Source organism: Gorilla gorilla, chromosome 14, assembly GCF_029281585.2.
Source record: "Gorilla gorilla gorilla isolate KB3781 chromosome 14, NHGRI_mGorGor1-v2.1_pri, whole genome shotgun sequence".
NCBI lineage: Eukaryota > Metazoa > Chordata > Mammalia > Primates > Hominidae > Gorilla > Gorilla gorilla.
The window spans coordinates 99,825,202-99,839,893 of NC_073238.2; the positions used below are offsets into that span (position 1 = coordinate 99,825,202).

Genomic DNA, 14,692 nt, shown 5'->3' on the forward strand with positions numbered 1-14,692 from the left:
AGAGCGAAGCTGCTTAGCTTTTCCAAGATTCCACCAAGACAATCAGAATCCGGAATATTCAAAACAGTTTTTTTAAAAATACACACACGTGGAGAAAAGGCAATTAGAAGAAATCAAAATGCGGTTTGAAATAATCTATAGCAAAAGGAAATAGAATCTTATAGAACAATATATTTTTAAAACCTATGTAAACACACAATTCTTTGGAAATCTAAGTTATTATTATTATATAACCTTCTTTATAGATGAGAAATAAACTAAATATTATGGTTAAAGTAACCATAATTTATACATAAAACAAAGAAAATAATTTTTAAGAAACATTCTGCAAAGATATAGACACGTGTAAAACTGATGCAAAGCAAGAGAATATTATTATATAAAACATTACATCATCAATATTTATTTGTGCATTTCTACTGCATGCTACTAAACTAATATTTTTCCATCCTAAAAATCCAAATTCTTAACTCCTAAGAAATAATATCTCTATATTTCTGTGGCCTTTTTTGCTAGGCCTGAGTTTAAATTTGCCCAAGTGCCACACACGAGCTCAGGTGCTATTTAATTCATTCCCCTGCAGGTGAATAGGGTATATATATGTGGACCTTTATAACTTCTACTACTTTGCTGTAGTGCTGAGGGCTGTTTGTGGTGGCTTACAGAATGAGAAATCAATTAAAATATCTCAACGGGCAGTACAGTGTATTGTGCTGTAATCATGTTATATATATTCATAGACATAGATAAAGTTTTCTTTACTGTTATTTTACGTATGTTACTCTAGAAAGTTAGAACTCTCACTCAATGAAGTAGAATAAAAACTCAATCGTATAATAACAGAAAAAATTTTTCAATATACAATAGAATTTTTTTCCACAAAGCACTGAAGCAACAATAATTAAACATGTTAATGGTTAACACAGTCGGAGGATCAACATAACAGTATCAACTGTGTTGGATACAGGCAAAGTTGGGCAAACCAAAATCAATATCACCACTAGAACAAACAAAAAATTAAAATAAAATTCAAGCACAATTTATGGATTTCAACAAGTGTGTTTGATTACTAATACCTAGATTAAAACAAAATGAAAGAAATTACAGTGAGATAAAAAGTATTTGTTTCTCATAACAATATCCATAGTAAATAGCAAAGTTTCTTAGGCCTGCAATACATGCTAAAAACAATTGAGTGCATGCATGAATGAATGAATGAATGAATGAATGAATACATCCTTATTCTTTGCTTCGTCTTAAATTACATTTGGTGCAATTGTAGAAAATAGAGTAATTTCTTAATGGAAGAACATGCAGCAGTTTGGTGATTCAACTAACTACAATGCGATAAGGTTATTGTGGTCCTCTGTAATTTAGATTTAAAAGGAATAGTTTTCTGAGAGATGTCAGATGAAAAGGCTATCCCCAAAAAAGAAACCATTGTTTCTTTGGCATTTTCTGCTCTCCCACTGCAAAGCCTCTCTTCTGCAAATGTGGAAAATATATAAAAATGATTGTCTAACAGGGAGGCTATGATTACTTTGTTGGATACATCTGTGTAAGAATTTTCCAGTTAAAAATGAAGTTATATTGAATGTGGATTTAATATTAACGACCCTTAGATTTTCCTATTTATATGTTTCAAACTAATAAGAGCGAACCCAAAAATAGTGTGATAGGAAAAATAATGGCCTCCCAAAAATATCCATGTCCTAATCTCCAGAATTTGTGACTACATTCTGTTACATGACAAGGGGAGATTAAGGTTACAGCTGGAATTAAGTTTGCTAATTTGATTACTTTCAAATCAGAAGATTATCCTTGGCTAACCCCAGTGCAACCAATGTAATCATAGGATCCTTACATGGGGAAGAAGGGGTAGAATTGTCAGAATCAGAGAGATGGGAGAGAAGGAGGCTCAGAGAAAATGACAACTTAATCTTGCTGGTGTTGAAGATAAAGGAATGTGGCCACAAGATAAGGACTAGGAGTGGCCTGTAGAAGCTGAAAAGGCAAGTAAATGAATTCTACCCTAAAGCCTCTAGAAAGTAATGCAGCTCTACAGGTATGGTGAGTTTAGGCAGTAAGTCCTAGTTCAGACTCCTGACATAGCAAACTGAAAGATAACAAATTTGGGTTATTTTAAGCCACTATGTTTATAGTAATTTGTTACAGCAGCAATAGAAAACTAATAACCTGGGTAGTTTATTTAATCTTAATAGTAACTATAAATGGTGAATGCAGTTAACAAATGTCACATTGTGATGGGAACATATTGATGAAACTGAATTTTATTTTAATATTCTGAATGAAAAATTATGAATTTCCAACCATCAATAAAACGTATGTACATACCTCCAATCAAAGTGATCAGTAAATTCCCGCTCTGACAATAATCCCCTATGTCTCAACATATAATGTTTACTTAAATGCAATGAAGAAAAATACCTAAGACAACTGAGCTACAGAAAGAAAAATAGAACTGTGTATGACAGAAAAATTCCTACAAGAGTTGGAGATAAGATTTTAAGGTCACAGATCTCTGAGCTATAATTGTGCAGTGGTTGTGCTGGTTTGCTTCCCATGGCCAGAAACAGGATTAAAGTTAAGCTCACCGCATGAAGCCTGGATCCGATGGAGACCCACAGAAACCCCACCTCATGAAAAGAGACTGAGAAAACTCCTGACACATACCACTTTTTTCAAATGCCAATATGTGCTTTGGTCGACTATATGCTAGTGACAAAGAAAGACACAGACACAAAACGTTTAAATCTAAACCATTCAGTTTCTCTGAGGATGGATCTCCATTTCCCAATTCGTCTTTGCACAGTGAACCTTAACATTAATTACGAGGCATCTTTCTGAGTCTGAGGCCTGAAGTGCTAAGTGAAGGCAACAACTACAGCATCAACAAAAACTATTAAAAAGCCTTGACAGTATTAGTAAAGGAATGCTTTATTTATTGTATTGAAAGCATGGATACATGTATAGCAATCCCAGGGCCTTTTGAGTGTTTCAGAGTTGTGGCATTAATAATAATCTCAACCCTATCTGACCTCTGAAGTTATTTAATATAAGGTCAGTGGCAAGTAAGGAGTGGGGCCTTGATACATGGAAGGGGGACATTTGTAAAGAATCAGATAAGATTAAAAACCGTAAGCCCCCCGGACACTTGAAACTCCTTCCTCAGCCAAACAGTCTTTGCATCACTATTGGAGGGAACTTGCCATCCCTGCATAACAACTTCCAAGGACTTCACCAGCTGCAGTTGCCACACAACCAAAACTCTTCAGGATCCCAACCCACAAGCCCTAATTACCTCCAGCCTAGAGTGCAATGTAGATCTCAAAATATCCCAGTCACAGAAATACAAAACATAGTATGGAAGAAGATAGGCTATAAAAATAAATTTTTAAAAAAGTTGTTTGCCCTCACCTATTTATATAGGCAAAGGTAAATTTCTCAGAAGGAAACAGATGACAAACTGAAAAGGAGTAATTTGGAGTGAATATTTCCAAAGGCATTTGAGCATCCTTGAAAAGATGTACAGTCACCTGAGCTTACTGACTTCTGTAGGTCATACGGGATATTGGACGATGTCTCAATGAATTAAGTTTCCAGCTATCAACGGGAATAATGGGATCCTAGCACAGTAGAGGCCAAATGGTACTGTTAACCATCAAAGGCAAGGATAAATGCAAGCCATCAGGCATCTGAGTATATGGCTAATTGGTTATAGTGTCAAGAAATACCTAAGAAATAGAAAAACTTTAAATTATGGCTTCCCATAAAATTCTGCAAATAATAAAAATGATGCTTATTATAAGTTTAATAAGAAGACAAAGAAGTTGAACCAATAGGGTGGAGATTCATGGCTTCTTACCCATTCACTTAAACAGATCACAGACCAACAGACCTTTGATAAGGGGTAATCCAGAAACTCTGAAGGTACTCTGTAACATACCTCATGCACACCGTAAATTTGTCCTATCCACTATACATTAGAGACATGAAATGCTCAGAGCTGTTAGGGGTTGATATGGTTCGGATCTGTGTCCCCACCCACATCTCATGTTCAATTGCAATCCCCAGTATTAGGGTAGGGCCCTGGTAGGAGGTGATTAGATCACTGGGAGGGATTTACCCCATGCTGTTCTCGTGATAGTCAGTGAGTTCTTACAAGATCTGGTTGTTTAAAAGTGTGTAGCATTTCCCCCTTCACTCTTTCTCTCTCCTGCCACTATGTGAAGACTGAGCCTGCTTCCCCTTCGCCCTTTTGCCATTATTGTAAGTTTCCTGAGGTCTCCCAGCCATGCTTCCGGTACAGTCTGCAGAACTGTGAGTCAATTAAACCTGTTTTCTTCATAAATTACCCAGTCTCAGATAGTTCTTTATAGCAATGTGAAAATTGACTAATACAGGGATTATTAGATGCTGGCTCTAAATTGACACTGATCTTCAATGATCTAAAATCCAACACAGGCCATGAATCAGAGAGACAACTTGTGCAGATTAGATGATAGTTGAAGCTAATTCTGGCTTGAGTCTGACTCACAGTGGTTCCATTGGCACTACATATCTCCTGTGGTTAATTATCCAGTCTCAAAATATACAGTGTAATAAGATATATTTCATAGGTGGAATATTTCAGTATTGGCTCCTGACCTGGGAAGATATGTTGTGGTATATGATAATCAGGTAATAAATGAAATGTCACCCTTGGCCCAGATCACAGTTGGTAAACCGGGTCTATCTACAGAACTACAGGGTAGTCATTTATTTACCCAGTCCCCAAATGCATTAGAATAAACATACTTGTTAAATCATACAATCCCACCATTTTGGTTCTTTGTGCCACAGATTATGAGCTAATATAAACAGAACGGCTAGATTGAAGCCTCTGAAATGGGTATTAAATTAAAATAATAACAATCCCATAGAAACTGCCAGGAAACAATGTCATCCTCAAATATTAAAGTATGTAAAAGTACTAGTAACTTATATTTCTAATTAATTTGCCAGACTTGCTCCTGCAAAAATCAAACATCCTGAAGGATAAGGTGATTGCCATATGTTCGACCAAGTATAGGAAAACCTCAGAGATATTGCTAGTTAAGCCCACCACTGCAATAAAGCAAATATCACAGTAAAGTGTGTCACAATCTTTTTTATTTCTAGTCCATATAAAAGTTATGCCTGCACTATACTGTAGTGTTTTTTGTTGTTGTTGTTGTTTTTGACAGAGTCTCGCTCTGTCGCCCAGACTGGAGTGCCGTGGCACCATCTTGGCTCACTGCAAGCTCTGCCTCCCGGGTTCACACCATTCTCCTGCCTCAGCCTCCTGAGTAGCTGGGACTATAGGCATCCACCACCACGCCCGGCTAATTTTTTGTACTTTTAGTAGAGACAGGGTTTCACCGTGTTAGCCAGGATCCTCTCGATCTCCTGACCTCATGATCCGCCCACCTTGGCCTCCCAAAGTGCTGGGATGACAGGCATGAGCCAACGCGCCCGGCCACTATACTGTAGTTTTTTGAGAGTACAATAGCATTATGTCTAAAAACCAATATAAATATTTTAATTTAGAAATAAATTATTGCCTGTTGCTAAAGAATGCTAGCAATTATGTGAAACTCTATTGAGTGGGAATTGTATTGCTGATGGAGGTTCTTGCCTCATTGTTGATAGCTGCTGATTGATTAGCGTGGTGGTTGCTAAAGGTTGAGGTGGCTGTGACAATTTCTTAAAATAAGACAACGTTGAAGTTTGCAGCACTAATTGACACTTCCTTTCATGAAATATTTCTCTGAACCACGCTATGCAATGCTGTTTAATAGCGTTTTACCCACAGTAGAACATCCTTCAAAATTGGAGAAAATCCTCTCAAACCCTGCCACTGCTTTATCCACTAGGTTTATGCAATATTCCAAATATTTTGTTGACTTTTCCACAATGTTCAGTTCATCTTCACCAATAATAGATTCCTTCTCAAGAAACTACTTACTTTGATCATCCATAAAAAGCAACCCCTGAGTTTCAACAAGAGTTTGCTTTATGTCAAATGTTACATGATCAAGGTAAATTAAGTATCATACCACATAGTTTCTAACCCTCAGGCTAGGTTTTTTTAAGTGTCCAAATAAAAATGCTTTGCATTTTTATGTTTATTGTGTTATTGTTAATTATAAGTAGTTTTTTGTTTTTTTCCCCCGAGATGGAGTCTCACTCTTGTCGCCCAGGCTGGAGTGCAGTAGCACGATCTTGGCTCACAGCAAGCTCCGCCTCCCAGGTTCACGCCGTTCTCCTGCCTCAGCCTCCCAAGTAGCTGGGACTACAGGCTCCCGCCACCACGTCCGGCTATTTTTTTTTTTTGTATTTTTAGTAGAGACGGGTTTTCACCATGTTAGCCAGGATGGTCTCAATCTCCTGACCTAGTGATCCGCCCGCCTCAGCCTCCCAAAGTGCTGGGATTACAGGCGTGAGCCACCATGCCCTGCCAATTATAAGTAGTTTTAACCCCTTTTGGATTATGATGTGTGTGTGTGTGTGTGTGCGTGCGTGTGTGTGTAGTATAATTTTGGTCTCTCTGCTTTCAGAAATCACCCTACTTATTTCTCTGTTCCAGAATTCTGGATTCAATTTTAAGCATGATAGATTTAAATATATGAGAACATTTATGTTGCTTTTGGAGTTAGATTATAGTTATAAAATGAAACTAAGAATCTAAGGTGCTGATTTCACAGAGTTAATGGATAGGCAGGTAAAATGTATGTTGAATGCCATTCATGTAAGTCTGTTCATTATGTATTTTATAACATTTCTGTATACAAGAGCAAAAACAAAATCGCCATGGCACAAATAATAATTCATATTAAGTCAATAAAAATAGAAAACAAGCGATAATGTTATATATATTGTATATACATGCTAGCAATGAAAAAATTATTTACTCATTTCATGCAAATTATTTTTATCTAACTCAAGCATTCATTTGAAAGTAGGTGTGAACATTATTTTCTGTAGCTGTAAGCTGTACTAGGATGGTAATATGAAGACACTTCATTTCCAATATATAGTTGTTGAATCTCAAAGCATTGTCTGGAACCAATTATCCACGCTGCTCTAGCCTTAAATATCAGATATCATGATTCTGATACCCTTGATGTGGAAAAATCTTTTGACAAAATGCAACATCTTTTCATGATAAAAACCCTCAACAGACTAAGCATTTAAGGGACATGGCTGAAAATAATAACAGCCATCTATGACAAACCCACAGCCAACATCATACTGAATGGGCAAAAGTTAGAAGCAGTCACCTTCCGAGAATTAGAACAAGACAAGAATGCCCATTTTCACCACTCTATTCAACATAGTACTGGAAGTGCTAGCCAGTGCAACCAGGAAAGAGAAAGAAATAAAAGACATCTAAATAGGAAAAGAAGACAAACTACTTCTCTTCACAGACAATATAGTTCTGTACCTAGAAAACCCTAAAGACTCTGCCAAATGGCTCCTGGAATGAAGAAGTAACTTCAGTAAAGTTTCAGGATACAAACTATGTACAAACCACTAGCATTTCTGTACATTGATAATATTCAAGCTAAGAATAAAATCAAGAATGCAATCCATTTAGAATAGCCACCAAAAAAACCACCTAGAAATACATCTAACCAAGGAGTTGAAAGGTCTCTATAAGGAGGAATACAAAACACAGCTGAAAGAAATCACAGATGATACAAACAGAAAAACATTTCATGCTAGTGCTAGATATATATTCAAAAGAAAGTAAATCATTCTACCAAAAAGACACATGAACTCACATATTCATTGCAACACTATTCACAATAGCAAAGACGTGGGATCAACCTAGGTGCCCATCGATGGCAGATTGGATAAAGACAATATAGTACATATACTCCATGGTATAACAATGAATGAAATCATGTCCTTTGCAGCAACATGGATGTAGCTGGAGGCCATTATCCTAAGTGAATAAATGCAGTAATAGAAAATAAAATACCACAGATTCTCATACGTGGGAGCTGAACTTTGGGTACTCATGCACACAGAAATGGCAACAAAAAAAACTGGGGACTACTGGAGGGAGGTAGGGAAGGGGACAAATTGAAAAAGTACCTGTTGGGTACTATGTATGCTCAGTGCCTGGGTGACAGGATCAGTCTTACCCTAAACCTCAGCACCATGCAATATACCCAGGTACCAAACCTGCATATGTAACCCCTGAATCTAAAATAAAAGTTGAAATTATTTTTTAAAAAAGAAAAAACTGTTTCCTTGTTTCAACTGCTTCATTCATCAATGTCCTGCCTCTTGGAATATTAGATAAATGTAGTTGACAAAAATTTAAAAACAAAGCATTTTTACTTGTGCAGTTGAAAAAAACAAGTCTGAAGGGATCAGGGATATTTCACTGCTTCTACTTACTCTGAGTCTCCAACTATAAAGCATGTCATTCACAGAAATGACATAGATCATAAATCCTTTTTTACAACTTATATGTTTTGGCTTCATTTTTATTAGGTCACAGATGACCTAATAATACATATATGTATTGTGATATACCTAGGTTCTTTGGAGGGAGCTACTCAAATCTAAAAACCATAATTTCAACAGCAATTATCCTAAAGGATTTGCCCAACTGAGGAACAATAATAATGGGAGAGACTCTTTGTTTGGGTCCTTACTATTACACTAATAAAATACTGCTGTACATGATGAAACATACAACGAAATAAAAACACCATACGGGCATACCTCAGAGATATTGCAGGTTCAGTTCAGATCACCACAATAAAGCCAATGTCAAAGTAAAAAGAGTCATACAAATTTTTTGGTTCCTGAGTGTATACAAAAATGATATTTACCCTATACTGCGGTACATTAAATGTACTATGGCATAATCTAGAAAACAATATTCATATCTTAATTTTAAAATATTTTATTGTAAAAAATGCTGACAATCAACTGAACTTCCAGCAATAATAATCTTTTCTTTTGTGGATGATTTCACCTTGATGCTATTGGCTGCTGACTGATTAGGGTAGTGGTGGCTAAAGCTTAGAGTGGCTGTGGCAACTTCCAGAATAAGACAATAATGATGTTTGCCACATTGATGGACTCTTCATGAAAGATTTCTCTGTAGCATGTAATGCTGATTGATAATATTTTACCTAAAGTAGAACTTCTTTCTTTCTTTCTTTCTTTCTTTTTTTGAGACAGAATCTTGCTCTGTCGCCCAGGCTGGAGTGCAGTGGCGCGATCTTGGCTCACTGCAAGCTCCGCCTTCCGGGTTCACACCATTCTCCTGCCTCAGCCTCCTGAGTAGCTGGGACTACAGGCACCCGCCACCACGCCCGGCTAATTTTTTGTATTTTTAGTAGAGACGGGGTTTCACCGTGCTAGCCAGGATGGTCTCCATCTCCTGACCTTGTGATCCACCTGCCTTGGCCTCCCAAAATGCTGGGATTACAGGAGTGAGCCACTGCACCCAGCCAGTAGAACTTCTTTCTTTCTTTGTTTTTTGAGATGGAGTCTCGCGCTTGTCACCCAGGCTGGAGTGCAATGGTGCAATATCAGCTCACTGCAACCTCTGCCCCCTGGATTCAAGCAATTCTCCTGCCTCAGCCTCCCAAGTAGCTGGGATTACAGGCGTCCGCCACCACACCCAGCTAATTTTTTTCTTTTTTGAACTTTTAGTAGAGACGGGGTTTCACCATGTTGGCCAGGCTGGTCTCAAACTCCTGACCTCAGGTGATCCGCCTGCCTCGGCCTCCCAAAGTGCTGGGATTACAGGCGTGAGCCACCGCGTCCTGCGGGGACCTTCTTTCATAATTGGGGAAAATTCTCTCAAACTCTGGGGCAGTTTCATCAACTAAGTTTATGTACTAATCAAAAATTTTTATTGACATTTCAACAATGTTCACAGTATCTTCACCAGGAGTAGTTTCCATCTCAAGAAATGACTTTCTTAGATCATTCATGAGAAGCAGCTTCTAATCCATTAATATTTGATGATGAAATTCAGTAATATATTCAGGTTCCACTTTGAATTCTAGATATTTTGCCATTTTTACCACATCTGCAGTTACTTCGTCCACAAAAATCTTGAACCTCTCTCAAAGTCAACCATGAAGGTTGGAATCAGCTTCTTCCAATCTACTGTTAATGTTGATATTTTGACCTCTTCCCACAAATCATGAATGTTCTTAATAACATCTAGAATGGTGACTCTTCTCCAGAAGGTTTTCAATTTACTTTGACCAGACCCATCAAATCCATCATGATCTATGGCAGCTATAGCCTTAGAAAATTTATTTCTTAGGTAATAAAACTTGAAAGCAAAATTACTTCTTGATCCATGGGCTGCAAAATGGATGTTGTGTTTGCAGGCATAGAAACAACATTAATCTCTTTGTACATCTCCATCAGAGCTCTTAGGTGACTAGGTGTATTGTCAGTGGGTGGTAATATTTTGAAAGCAATCTTTTATTTTTTTTTCCTGAGTAGTAGATCTCACTAGTTGGCTTAAAATATTCAGTAAATTAAGCTGTAAACAAATGTGCTGTCGTGTGGATTTTCGTTGTTATATTTTAGAGTGAATTTTGCAGAATTCTTAAAGGCCCTTAGATTTTCAGCATGGTAAACAAGCACTGGTTTTAAATTAAAGTCACCAGCTGCATTAGCCCAAGGGTTAACCTATCCTTCAAGACTTTGAAGCCAGACATTGACTTCTCTTTTGCTATGGAAGTCTTAGATTGCATCTTCTTCCAGTATAAGGCTGTTTCATCTATATTAAAAATATGTTGTTAAGTGCATCTGTCTTGATCAATTATATTAGCTAGGTCTTCTGGATAACTTGCTGTAGCTTCTACATTAGCACTTGCTGCTTCACCTTGCACTCTTATGTTAGCAGAGGTAGTTTTTTGTTTTTCCCCCTAAAGCTTCATGAACCAACTTCCACTAGCTTTAAATTTTCCTCTGCAGCTTCCTCACCTCTCTCAGTCTTCAGAGAATGGCAGAGAGTTAGGCTCTTTTTCTGTATTAGTCTTTAGCTAAAGATAGTGCTGGGGCTGATTTAATCTATCCAGACCACTAAAACTTTCTCTATACAGTAATAAGGCCGTTTCACTTTCTTATCACTCTTGGGTTCACTGAAGTAGCACTTATACTTTCCTTCAAGAACTTTTCCTTTGCATTGAAGATTTGGCTCACTTTTTGTCACAAGAGGTCTAGCTCATGGCCTATCTTGGAGTTCTACATGTCTTTCTGACTAATCTTAATTATTTCTAATTTTTTATTTAGAGTTAGAGATATGAAAATCTTTCTGTCCCTTGAGCATTTAGAGGCCATTGTAGGGTTATTAACTGTCCTCATTCCAATATTGCTGTGTCTTTAGGAATAAAATAGGTGGCCTGTGAAGAAGTAGAGAGGGAAGTAGAGAGGTGGGGCAATGATCATTCTCTGAAGCAGTCAGAACACATACAGAAGTTATCAATTAAGCTTGTCATCCTATATGGGCATGGGTATGGCATGCAGAACAACTGCAATAGTAATGTCAAAGAGCACAAATTACAAATCAGTATAGCAGATGTAATAATAACAAAAACGTTGGAAATATTGCTCAGATTACCAAAATGTGTAATAGAAACACAAAGTAAACATATTAACACAAAGTAAACACGTCAGAAAAATGGCACTGATAGACTTGCTGGAAGCAGGGTTGCCACAGATCTTCAACCGGTAAATAATTCAAAATATGTGAAGTGCAATAAAGCAAAGTGAAATGAAAGGAGGTATGCCTGTACATTTTGCTACACACATTTAAAACAAACTTTATTTATTTATTTATTTATTTATTTATTTATTTATTTATTTATTTATGACAGAGTCTTGTTCTGTCGCCCAAGCTGGAGTGCAGGGGCGTGATCTCAGCTCACTGCAACCTCTGCCTCTTGGGTTCACATGATTCTCCTGACTCCGCCTCCCTAGTAGCTGGGATTACAGGTGCACAACACATCCACCCAGCTAATTTTTATATTTTTAGTAGAGATGGGGTTTCATTACATTGGACAGGCTGGTCTGGAACTCCTGACCTCAAGGGATCCACCTGCCTCGGCCTCCCAAAGTGCTGGGATTACAGGTGTGAGCCACTGTGCCCAGTGTCCTATTAATTTCTAAGGAATTTGAAGATATTTATTTGGATATAATTCATTGAAAGAGTCTTTCTTTAGAATGAAGTGTGAATCTTACATCGTCCAGGTTCTTCAATACTCATCTTTGGAAACCTCGCTGTGCTTTTGTTAGGTCAGTCTGTGTCATCGTCTGAATCTTTGTGCTTCCCCCAAATTTATATGTTTAAACCTAATTCCCAATATGATGGTGTTAGGAGGTTGGGCCTTTAGAGGTATTTAGGTTAGGAGGCAGAGCTCTCCTGATAAGAACTATCCTTCTATTTAAACATATATATGCTTACAGATACATGTATATGTATACATGTGTGTATATATATATACACACACACAATATTTTTCTCATTTAATTTTTACAAAAGTTGATGAGGTTGGTTTTATTACTTGCATTTTACAATAAGATTAATTGTACTAAATATCATTTGTTTTGCTGATTACGTTAACACTAACCTTGGTCAGAGGGGGATTCACTTCTCTCCCTTAAGTGAAGGTGTCCTGGACATTGGATTCAGCAGTGCGTGGTGCTGTGGCTGTTCATCCCTGGAAGAATGAAAGAGATTTAGTTGTTCCCTTTGGAATTTTTGAGTTTAGCTCTTAATTTCCTGTTTCAGGCAGCTTCAAACTCTGGCAAATGCCTGGACAGGAAGACTAGCCATGTGCTTGTGGCAGAATCCCTCCCTCTGTGGGGCCTTTGCTTGCCAAGCACTATGAGACTGCAGAAAACTTCATCTTTTAGCTTCTAACCAAACACTTCACCCACAGCCTAAAATAAGGGTTGTGTTTTGGGCAAAGGAAAATATGATTATGAGTTTGGCCTCGTGGTTTCCATTTTCAAATGGCAGCTAGCTCCGAGTGATTACCACAAGCTCTACTGGTTTCTCTCCCTTTCAAGTGGAGTCTGTCTGGGCGCACCAGATCAGCTCATGACTAGATTCTGCAGTACTCCTAGGAACAAAATACCTGGTGATTGCCAGCTCACCTAGAAAGAACCCTTCCTTCTCTGGAATTCTTGTTCATCTTGTCTTTATTGTTTCCTTGACTCTTACATGTTTTTACACATCTGATTTTTAAAATTTAGTTTTTACGGTTGCTGAAACAGAGTGTTGCTCAACATTTAAACCAAATATTTTGATCTGTGATTATTTCCTTTTTTTTTTATAAGCTCCACGACATATTAATTTACCCAGCGTCTGGAAGGCCATACAATTCCTTTCTTCTGCATACTAATTTTTCTATATTTATGGATGAAAGCATCCCACTTTTAAATTCTGTCTTTCCTTCATTCTCCCAATCCTATAGTCTTCTTTTTTTCATTTTCTCCTTTTTCTGGCCTTGACTACATTTATATCACATCAACTGTTCTCCAGACTATACTCCAAAGAGAAAAATTGTGTTGTGCTCCTTCACCTATAAACTGTATCAATGTTCCTAAATCCAGGTCCTCAAAACACTTTGGAAAATCAAAAGCAACGTTTCGTTTTGTGGGTTTGTGAAGCTTCAAGTCCATCTTATCCCATGACTTCTCGTTTCATTTTAATTGCCAGTTTTCTTGTTTCTTCCTACCTTTTTCCTGTCTACCAACAATAAAATTTCACTTTTCCTCAGATATCTATCCTAACTATGTAACTGCTATTTGCAGAGAATATTGTTTTCAAGTATCCTCTCAAGTTTTTGTATGCACATGTAACCACTTACATTTTTCTTCCGTTTCTCACCTTTCAGTAAAATAATATCCTCTTTCTATCTAAGCCTAGTCTTTTCCTTTATTTCATGAATCAGAATTTCACCTGTTCCCTCAGAGACCTAACTGTATGTATTTTATTGCTTCTACCAAGAGTAATTTTCATTTCTGGATCTTTATTTTCAGTTTATAAGCATTCACAGCTCCTTGTAGTGAAAAAAAAATTATCACCTCGGCATATGTGGGTGTATATGCACTCTGTTGATTTTTTTCTAAGTGAATAATCGGGAAAATAGGCTAATAGGTTTGATCTATAAATAATTATTATCACAAAAACACAGGAAGGAGAAATAAAAATAAAAAATATATTTTGTAAGTCTAACAAAATAAAAGTATGTTGAAATGATAATGTATTAGTATCTACTGGCCCTCATAGCTTGTCAGAAGTATCTGTTTTCAGAGCAGTATATGTAATAGGATTCCATAAATGAGAATGTATTTCAGGAAAGATATATACAAATTGTTAGCAGTGTTTAAGTTTGAGAAAAGAATTCATAATAATTTCTAATTTGTATTTTCTATATGTCTAAAGCAAACATTAATTTTTTTAATTTTTGTAAGTAATAAAAAATGTATCTTATAACATCATGTTGTATACCTTAAATATATACAATAAAATTTATTTTAAAATATATACACCCCAAAAAGAAAAAAATACAAGGAATCTTTACTGAAATCCATGTCCTTCTTAAATATAATTTGATTTTTATCTTTTTATTCTTAAATTGCTTATTCA

The 14,692-nt window shown here is 36.8% G+C and overlaps 1 long non-coding RNA gene across 1 annotated transcript in view; it reads right to left on the reverse strand.

The window, feature by feature from the left end:
- Positions 1-14,692, reverse strand: part of LOC109029357 (uncharacterized) — a 78,146-nt gene that overhangs the window by 13,836 nt on the left and 49,618 nt on the right. The window contains exon 2 of the long non-coding RNA XR_008670830.1: positions 12,666-12,755. This is a non-coding gene — a long non-coding RNA (uncharacterized lncRNA). The remainder of the gene's footprint in view (positions 1-12,665; positions 12,756-14,692) is intronic.